Below are 10,311 nucleotides of genomic sequence, written 5' to 3' on the forward strand. Positions count from 1 at the left end.
GGCATGGCAGGAAAGATTCTACATGGATAAATCAGTGGCTGATCGGCAGGAGGCCAAGAGTGAGGATAAAGGGAGCCTTTTCTGGTTGGCTGCTGGACCACTAGAAAACAAGGCCAGACAAATAACAACAGGGGCCAAGAAGATGGCCGATGAACTAACTGAGTATTCTGCATCAGTTGTCACTGTAAAAGACCCTAGTGGTGTGCCTGATGTTGTAGTGTGTAAAAGTAGAGCAGTGGGTGAGTTAGTATTAGAAGGGAGAAAGTGCTCAAAAAGCTGAAAGACCTAGAAGTACGTAGGTCACCCAGATCAGATGGACTGCACTCTAGGATTCTGAGAGGTAGTGGTAAAGATTGTGGAGGCATTAGTAATGATCTTTCAAAAAACATTGGACTCTGGCATGGTGCCAGAGGACTGAAAATTTGCAAAAGTCACTCCACACTTGAAGAAAGAAGGAAGGCATCAGAAGGGAAATTATAGACCAGTTAGTCTGATCTCAGTGATTGGGAAGATGTTGGAGTCAGTTGTTAAGGATGAGGTTATGGAGTACTTGGTGACAGTGGACAAGATAAGACAAAGTCAGCATGGTTTCCTTAAGGGAAAACCTTGCCTGACAAACCTGTTGGAAGTTGTTGAGGAGATGACATATTATAGATAAAGAAGATGCAGTGGATGTAGCATGTTTTTAACTTCCAGAACCTTTCACAAGGTGCCACTTAAGTGGCTGCTGACCAACTTAAGAGCCCATGTTATTACAGGAAAGTTACAAACGTGGTTAGAGCATTGACTGATTGGTAGGAGGCAACAACTGGGAATAAAAGGATCCTTTTCTGGTTGTCTGCCAGTGACCAGTGAACAGGGATGCGGAGAGTGGGTGATGAATTTGAGGAATTTATTACCACAGGTAGTTGTGCAGGCCAGGTTGTTGGGTGTATTTAAGGCAGAGTTTGATAGGTTTCTGATTGGAAATGGCATTAAAGGTTATGGGGAGAAATCCAGGGAGTGCGGCTAAAAAGGGATAAAAAGGATCAGCCACTATTGAACGGCAGAGCAGATTCGATGGGCCAAATGGCCTAATTCTGCTCCCATGTCTTATGGACTTACTCTAAAGGTGAATTTGCAGGTTGAGTCTGTGGCGAGGAAGGCCAATAGGGTGTTAGCATTCATTTCAAGAAGACTAGAATTTAATAGCAAGGATGTAATATTCAGACTTTATAAAGCACTGGTGAGGCCTCACTTGGAGTATTGTGAGTAGTTTTGGACTCCTTACCTTAGAAAGCATGTGCCAAAACTGTGGACGGTCCAAAGGATGCTCACAAAAATGATTCCAGGATGAAATAGTTTCTCATATGAAGAACGTTACATGGCTCTGGGCCTCTATTCACTGGAATTTAGAAGAATGAGGGGTGACCAAATTGAAACCTATCAAGATGCTTTATCCTTGATGGACTGAGCCACATGTATTACTTCTGGTAGGACTTTCCATTCATTGGCATTGGTGTTACCAAACCAGACTGTGGTGCAGCTGATCAATATATTCTCCTCCACACATCAAAAGAAGTTTGCCAGAATTTTAAATGTCATGTCATATCTTTGCAAACTCCTAAGGAATAAGTTGCTGCCATGCTTTTGTTGTAATTGTGCTGAGCCCAGGACAAGTCCTCCGAAATGATAACACTGAGGCATTTAGAGTTGCTGACCCTGTCTACCTCTGCATCTCCAATGAGGACTGGACCAGTATCTCTGGTTTCCTTCTGATGAAGTCAATAATCAGATCCTAGTCTTGCTGACATTGAATTGGGAGGTTGTTGTTGTGGCACCGTTCAGCCAGATTTTCAGTCTCCCTTCTATGATGATTCATCACCACTTTTGATTTGGCCTAAGGCAGTGGTGTCACCAGCATTCTTGAATATGGCATTGGAGCTGTGATTAGCCATACCACTGTATGTGTAAAGCAAGCAGAGCAGAGGGCTAAGCACCGATCCTTGCTGTGTGCCTCTGCCGATGACAATTGTAGAGGAGATGTTGTTGCCGAACTAAACTGGCTGAGGTCTGAAAGTGAAGAAATCGAGAATCCAGCTGCACAAGGAGGTAAACACGAAGAAATCTGTAGATGCTGGAAATTCAAACAACACACACAAAATTTGTTAACTTAGCAGCAGCAGTTCAATGCAATACATAATGTAGCAGAGAGAAAAATAAATAAATAAAATAATATAATATTTTACGAATGCAGCAGGGTTGCATTGAGACAGGGTTTAAGACAAGTCCGGAGATTTATTAACCTCTACTCAAACTTAGAAAAGTAAACAAATGACCAACTTAACTGAAAGTTTACAGTTAGGCAGCAGAAACATTCAAACTTAACGAGTTCTCATCCAAGCTCAGACTTGAAGTGATAAATTCAAAAGTCCATGCGATTTATACAGTCAGTAAGGAGAGACTTCCCCAAAATAAAGGATTTGTTCGAAGTATCGACGATCTGTCGATTCCACCGCTGGGAGATGCCTTGTTCGCAGAAATCATGAGGAAATAAAAGGAACAGACCTTTTGACTGGAGGGTTGTCACTGCACAAACCTTCCCGACTTTGCAAGGGTTTAACTTAAATATGCATGCCGCAATTCCTGAATGAAGTCTCAAAGATCCATCATTCCCCAAAACACTGAATGACATTTACTTTATCCAATCCTTTGAGCTCAGATAACTCTGATAATGCCTTCACTCTCTGCTACTGGACTGTAAGGGACAAATAAATGTGCAACAAACAAAACCGGTGGACCCTCCACACCTCCAACTGGCAACGACAACGTTGCATCAAAAATAAAAATGAGAACAGCGTCTCAGATCACAGGCTTTGGTTTAAATACCATTTGGAACATGCCATCACATGACATAACATCATTCCACTCATAAGACCATTACATCACCCCTCTCACAAGACCATTGCGTCATCCCACTGTCCCATGTTCAAACTGTGGGTATGTAACAAATAATTATAACAAATAAGTAAATCAATTATGGTATTGGCCAGCTGGTGGCGCAATGGTATCAGCACTGGACTTCGGAACGAAGGCCACCCCCCTCCCCCCCCTTTCCATCCACACTGTCCATCCGTGCCGGGTTGAGCGCCGAGATAGCCACTCGGCCTCACAAAAAAACAAGGATCGAGTCAGGAATGTTCATATCGTGACCCGGTTAATCTGAAAGGATACCAATCCTGACACCACGTGCCAGACTAGAATGGCTGACTGGTGTGACACACTGAAAAAAAAATTATGGTATATGCACAGTATAGTGAATATATTTTTAAAAACCGTGCAAAAACAGAAATACTGTATATATTTAAAAAGTGTGGTAGTGTCCAAAAATTCAATGTCCATTTAGGAATCGGATGGCAGAGGGGAAGAAGCTGTTCCTGAATCACTGAGTATGTGCCTTCAGGCTGCTGTACCTCCTACCTGATGGTAACAGTGGGGAAAGTGTATGCCCTGTGTGCTGGAAGGTCAAATTCCTTACTAGAGTCCATGTAGGCAACATCCACTGCCTTGTATTCGTCCACTTTCCTGGTAACTTCATCAAAAAAACTCGACGATTAGTTAGACATTAACTGCCACACACAAAGCCATGGTGACTATCGTTAATCATTCCTTGTTTATCCAAGCACTTACATGTTTGCTCCCTTACAATAACTTTCCACAACTGATGTCAGACTCACTGGCCTATAATTACCTTGTTTCTGTTTATTGCCTTTTTGAAACAGGGGAACAACATTGCCTATCCTCCAAACCTGTGCTACTACTCTGGTTGCTAGGGTGCTTTAAATATCTCTACTAGGGCCCAAGCACTTTTGGCACTTGCCTCCTTAGGATTCTGGAGACTTATCCACCCTTATTTGCCTCAGGGTTGAAAACACCCTCCTCTCTAAGCTGCAGAGGATTGATGAAATTGATGCGGGTTTGCCTCACTTCTATAGACTCTGTATCCATCTCCTGAGTAAACACAGGGGCAAAGAATGCATTTGACATCTCCCCCATCTGTTTTGCCTCCACAGATTACCATTCTGCACTTCCAGAGGACCAATTTTGTCACGTGTATTCTTTTTGCTCTTAACATACTGTAGAATCCTTTAGAATTCACCTTCACCTTATTTGCTCGAGCAACTTCATGCCTTCTTTCAAGCTTCCTGCTTTATTTCTTGTGTTCTCTTGCATTTTCTTGTAGTCCATAAGCACCCTATTTGTTCTAACCTCCTTATGTTTCTCTTAACCAGGGCCTCAATATCTATCAAAAACCAAGATTCACTATACTTGTTATCCTTATCTTTCATTCTGACAGACACATACAAGATTATTACTCTCACAATTTCATTTTTGAATGCCTCCCAGTTTCCAAGTACACAGTTACCGGAAAACAGCCCAATCCACACTTGACAGATCACTTCTGATGCTGTCAAAACTGCCCTTTTCCAATTTAGAATCTCAACCCGCAGACCAGACATATCCTCATCCACATTTACTTTGAAACTAATGGCATGGCGGTCACTGGAGGCAAAGTGTTCCCCAACACAAACTCCTGTCACCTGCCCTGTCTCAAACCCTCATAGCAGATCCAGTTTCACATTGTCACCACGGTTCGGATATGGCCCATGTGCAGAGTGAGAGGCACTGAAGCAGGTCGATAGTTCACAGACTTTAATACGAAAAAGGGAAAGAAAAACAATAAACACTAGGCCAAACAGGGCCGTTAACAAAAACTCTCAAAAGGAAAAGGAAGCCTACACTGCAGCTGAAAAGAACATCAAAATATTAAATGAATACCGTTAGTCTTCAGAGCCAGTTGATTTTGAAAATCCAATATCTCAGGAAAGGCCAAATGCAAAACAGCAGCGAAGCTTTGCTATGCTCTGTCCAAGTCTCGACAAGCACTACGACGGCAAGAATGGAGTTAAATACTATCACGATTAAACAGTAATTTCCTGACATGTGCAAATTCACAAGCACAATTGCCGTATCTACTGTGCTGCTGAATCCGTGGTTGTGACACACATACGCTTTGGTTGGGATTTCTACCTACTGATGAAGGAAGTGTTCCTGAAAACTTTTGACAAACTCTATCCCATCTAGACCTTTTACAGTATGGGATACCCAGGCAACATGTTTTTATTTTTGTGACTGCATGTTTCTTGCTATCATAATTACATAGGCTATATGTGCCTTGTGCTACTGTTGGTTCTGTGATTTGCACCTTGGTCCTGCAGGAACGCTGATTCATTTGGTAATGAATTGAATTAATTTTATTTCTTCCATCCTTCACATACATGAGGAGTAAAAATCTTTACGTTCCATCTCCATCTAAATGTGCAATGTGCAATCATAGTAATTTATAATAAATAGAACAGTCAATGTAATATAGACTACACTCATATCAGCATGAGTTATTCAGTCTGATGGCCTGGTGGAAGAAGCTGTCCTGGAGCCTGTTGGTCCTGGCTTTTATGCTGCAGTACCACTTCCTGGATGGTAGCAGCTGGAATAAATTGTGGTTGGGATGACTCGGGTCCCCAATGATCCTACGGGCCCTTTTCTCACACCTGTCCTTGTAAATGTCCTGAATCATGGGAAGTTCACAACTACAGATGTTCTGGGCTGTCCGCACCACTCTCTGCAGAGTCCAGCGATTAAGGGAGGTACAGTTCCCATATCAGGCAGCGATGCAGTCAGTCAGGAGGTTCTCAACTGTGTCTTGTAGAAAGTTCTTAGGATTGGGGACCCATACCAAACTTCCTCAACTGTCTGAGGTGAAAGAGGCGCTGTTGTGTACAGACCATGTGAGATCCTCTGTGATGTGGATGCTGAGGAACTTCAAGCTGTTTACCCTCTCAACCCCAGATCCATTGATGTCAGTAGGGGTTAGCCCGTCTCCATTCCTCCTGTAATCCACAACCAGCTCCTTTGTTTTTGTGACATTGAAGGAGAGGTTGTTTTCTTGACACCACTGTGTCAGAGAGATGACTTCTTTCTTCCCTGTTGGCCACCTCCTTTATTGTTTGAAATAAGGCCAATCAATGTAGTGTCGTCGGCAAATTTAGTTAGCAGATTAAAGCTCCGGATGGCCATACAGTCATGGGTATACAGAGAGTAAAGGAGGGGACTCAGTACGCAGCCCTGAGGGGCTTTTGTATTGACAGTCAGAGGGCTGGAGGTGAGGGAACCCACTCTTACAACCTGCTTGCGATCTGATTCTGACAGAAAGTCCAGGATCCCGCTGCACAAGACAGGGTCAAGGCCGAGGGCTCTGAGCTTCTTGTTGAGCCCGGGTGGAACTATGCTGGTGAATGCTGAACTGCATGGTTGAATGACAATTAAACTTGGCGGAGACCGCAGCTCAGCGCCATCGCGACAGCTCGCCCTTGCAACAGCGAAGAGGGCATGTCAGAGGAGGACAAAAGGCCCGAAAAGCGATGAGGCAAAGATAACTGGCAGCTGATGCTGAAATGAAGCGTGAGCTTTCAGCTGAGGAGTCAGTCATAAATGGGGAAGAAGGCAATTGGTCAGGAAGCAGGTTAAAGAAGACAGTTGACAAAGCTTGCAAAAAAAATGGGGAAAACATCAGCGAGCCAGGTTGGAGTCGAACCTACAATCTTCTGATCCGTAGTCAGACGCGTTATCCATTGCGCCACTGGCCCCCTCCGCTCACTACAAACGACTGTCGGTGCTGGAGTACTTCAAAACGAACCAACACCAGAAAATTCTTTTTCTGTCGTTGGAAGTCTGCAGATGCTGGAAGTACAACGCAACACACACACACAAAATGCTGAAGAAACTCAGCAGGCAACACAGCCTCTACGCCTAAGAGCGAAGAGTCGACGTTTCGGGCCCAGGCGGTAGGCAGGCAGCTGTCACTCAGCTCCATAAACATCGTTCGCAAGCAGGACTTCCCGACCTGTTTTATCACATCGAAGTAAGATCTTTCCTCTTACTGGCTTTTCACCTGGCACCTACCAGCCCTCTCCTTCTCTGACGAAGGGTCTCGGCCCGAAACGTTGACTGCTCGTTTCGACGAAGGCTGTCCGACCTGCTGACTTCCTCCAGTGTGTTGTACGTGTCTCTTGTGCCTTTCCTTCGATAGCTCAGCTGGTAGAGCGGAGGACTGTAGTGACAAATGCCGTCATCCTTAGGTCGCTGGTTCGATTCCGGCTCGAAGGACTCGCTCTTTTCTTATGCTAATCATCAATTCCATATCGCGGAGCTACTTACTGGCTGGCTCAACACTACTCTCAGAAGTGCCCCGACACGTAACCACATGGAAGGCATCCAATCCTACTGTCCTGTTTATTATTTATTGTAGAGCCTGCACTGTTTTTGTACACTTTATGCAGACCTGTGCAGGTCTGTAGTCTAATGTAGCTTTCTCTGTGTTGTTTTTTTTACGATAGTTCTGTCTAGTTTCAGTACTGTGTCATGTAACACCATGGTCCTGAAATACGTTGTCTCATTTTTACTGTGTACTGTACCTGCAGTTATGGTCGAAATGACAATAAAAGTGACAACTTGACTTGACTTGACTTCATGCCCCCGATACCTGAAATTTCCACCATACTGCTCGTGTCTTCCATGGTGAAGACTGAGGCAAAATACATTTATTCAGTTCATCCATCATTTCATTGTCACACATGACTTTTATGTATTTGAAGAAACATTTGTATCCTCTTTAACGTTACTGGCTAGCTTACTCTCATGTTCCATCTTCACCTTCTCAATTACCCTTTAAGTTGTCTTCTGTTGGTTTTTAAAAGCTTCCCAATCCTCTAATTACCCCCTAATTCTTGTTCTAATATATATCCTCTCTTTGGCTTTTATGTCAGCTTTAACTTTATTGTGAGCCACGGTTGTGTCATATTACCTTTAGAATAGTTTTTCCTCTTTGGGATGTATGTAACCTGTGCCTTACAGATTGCTTACAGAAGTTCCAGCAATTGCTGCTCCGCCGTTATCCCTGCAATTTTCAACAACCCCTCTTTCATGCCTCTGTAATTTCATTTAATTCTCTGTAATACTGCTGCATCTTACTTCTCAAATATCAGAGCGAATTCGTTCATGTTATGATCATTCACTCTGAAGGGTTCTTTCACCCTAAGTTGACTAATCAATGCTGGTTCATTGCAAAACAGCCACTCCAGAATAGCTCATCTTCTCGTGGGCTCAACCACGAGCTGCTCTAAAAAGCCATCTAGAAATCCCCCCTGCATCAGAGTTACAGTATGGGCTATGACATCGAAGATGTGGATATGCATTTAGGGCTGTAATAAGGTAAATATGGCACTCTGCGGAAGGGAGATCTTGGAACAGTAGTTTTGCTCGTGTCTGTACTGTGTTTTCTTCACCTTCATTGTCCTGGACTCAGACAAGACGTCCAGTGATGGTGAACTGCAGCTGATCTGATAGTTCGCTCTAGTGTTCCGATATTGTCAGAGGATGCAGCACCAAACCAAACAGTGATGGTTGATGTGAGAATGCGCTCCCTGACAGCTGTGTCGAATTACACTAGCATGATCTGTGGAAGATGAAATTTTACCATCTGCCACAAGAAGTAGATCCTCTGGCAATCACTTGGTTAATGAAGGAGATATGATTCCCACAAGAGGTCCTGGCCGGAACGTTATTATATCTGTAAAGGGGGTTTCTTCTTTTTTCTTTGTTACTGTGTATGTAATCAAAAGGGCTTTGTTTTGTTAACTAGTAGAAATGCTTCTTTGTTGCGAGAGAGTGCTGGAAGCTTGTTTGGGTTAAAAATTATTGATAATGAGAATTGTATTCCTTTGTAAACCAAATGGGGATTAATGTTCTTTCTTCTGAGTCTGTAAGCTTTTGTTGACGGGCTTTTGGGCAGATCGGCGCGAGGGGGTCGAGAGAGAGGACGCAATGCTGTAAGCTGGGCGAGGAACGGACCCCAAGCGGGGGTCCGTGGCCAGGAGGTACTCCGAGGAGGGGGGATGAAGCTAGATGTGCTTGGTTGACCACTTGGAGGGTCCTGAGCTGCGAGTCGAGGAGTTCGGAGGGGATCAATGGTGGCCAGAAGACTTCAGTAATTGAGCTCCAACGGTTGTGCACGAAGTGGTTTGGACTTTGATAAGTTTGGTGCTTTTTCTTTATTTTTTCTCTTCATATATACTGTATCGTTATTAATCACTTAGTTATAGTAACCTTTATAAATTGTACTCATTTAATCGCTTATGGTGTACTGTCTGTTTTTGGGCGAGGCGGGGACATCACACAGCATCCACACCAGCTGATTACCCAGTTTGGCGGGGCCGAAGGCTGCTCCCTCCAGACGAGAATGAGCTGAGCGAGCCTGAGGCGACCCAGGTGGTTACATATCCAAAAGCTGAATGTTGAAACGGTGCCAGCTGTAGAGTTGTTGACATTATGTGGGTGGAGAGCAGACGCATTTCCTCTGAGGTTAATTCGCATCTTCACGGATGTTGGTTGGTTGGTTGGTTGTTAATGCAAAAAAAATTGCATTTCTCTGTATGTTTCCATGTGTATGCATTAAATTAATTCAAATCTGAATAGGAATCGCAACATTCAACGCCACATTTCAACACCAATGTTCTCCACATATATGCAAGAATAATATTCATCAGCATGTGGAATGAATTCCAGTTTCCACTGTTGCAAATCCATACTAGCACAGAGCACCAGAACGTGTGCAGCAATAGCTGGCTGCTGGGTGTGTGTTTCTGTTTTGTCTTTCATTCCTCCTTGTGCATTAGGCAGTCTTTGCAAGCATACAGTGGAGTTTGTGGCACAGAGTGAAGAAAATAACGTGAGGCAAATGTTAGAACCATAGAAAACCTGCAGCATAATACAGGCCCTTCGGCCCACAAAGTTGTGCCGAACAGGTACCTACCTAGATTTACCTATAGCCCTTTATTTTTTATAAGTTCCATGTACCTATCCAAAAGTCTCTTAAAAGACCCTATTGTATCCGCCTCCACCATCTTTTGCCCGCTGCCCATTCCATGCACTCATCACTTTCTGAGTAAAAAACTTACTCCTGACATTTCCTCATCTCCTCTGTACCTAATCCCCATCATCTTAAACCTATGTCCTCTTTTGGCAACCATTTCAGCCCTGGGAAAATGCTTCTGACTATCCACATGATCAATGCCTCTCATCATCTTATACACTTGTCAGGTCAGCTCTCAACGAAAAGGCAGAGTTCACTCAACTTATTCTCATTAGACATGCTCCCCAATCCAGGCAACATCCTTGTAAATCTCCTCTGCACCGTTTCTGTGGCTTCCACAT

General features: G+C 43.8%; 2 non-coding genes across 2 annotated transcripts; one reads left to right on the forward strand and one right to left on the reverse strand.

Moving 5' to 3' along the window:
* Positions 1-6,613: 6,613 nt before the first annotated feature.
* On the reverse strand, positions 6,614-6,686 carry trnar-acg (transfer RNA arginine (anticodon ACG)). Its single transcript has one exon. It is a non-coding gene; the product is annotated as a tRNA-Arg (tRNA).
* A 433-nt stretch (positions 6,687-7,119) lies between these two features.
* trnay-gua (transfer RNA tyrosine (anticodon GUA)) lies at positions 7,120-7,206 on the forward strand. Its single transcript is given in 2 exon segments — positions 7,120-7,156; positions 7,171-7,206. It is a non-coding gene; the product is annotated as a tRNA-Tyr (tRNA).
* The last annotated feature ends 3,105 nt before the right edge of the window (positions 7,207-10,311 follow it).

This window comes from Hypanus sabinus, chromosome 1, assembly GCF_030144855.1.
Source record: "Hypanus sabinus isolate sHypSab1 chromosome 1, sHypSab1.hap1, whole genome shotgun sequence".
Classification (NCBI taxonomy): Eukaryota; Metazoa; Chordata; class Chondrichthyes; order Myliobatiformes; family Dasyatidae; genus Hypanus; species Hypanus sabinus.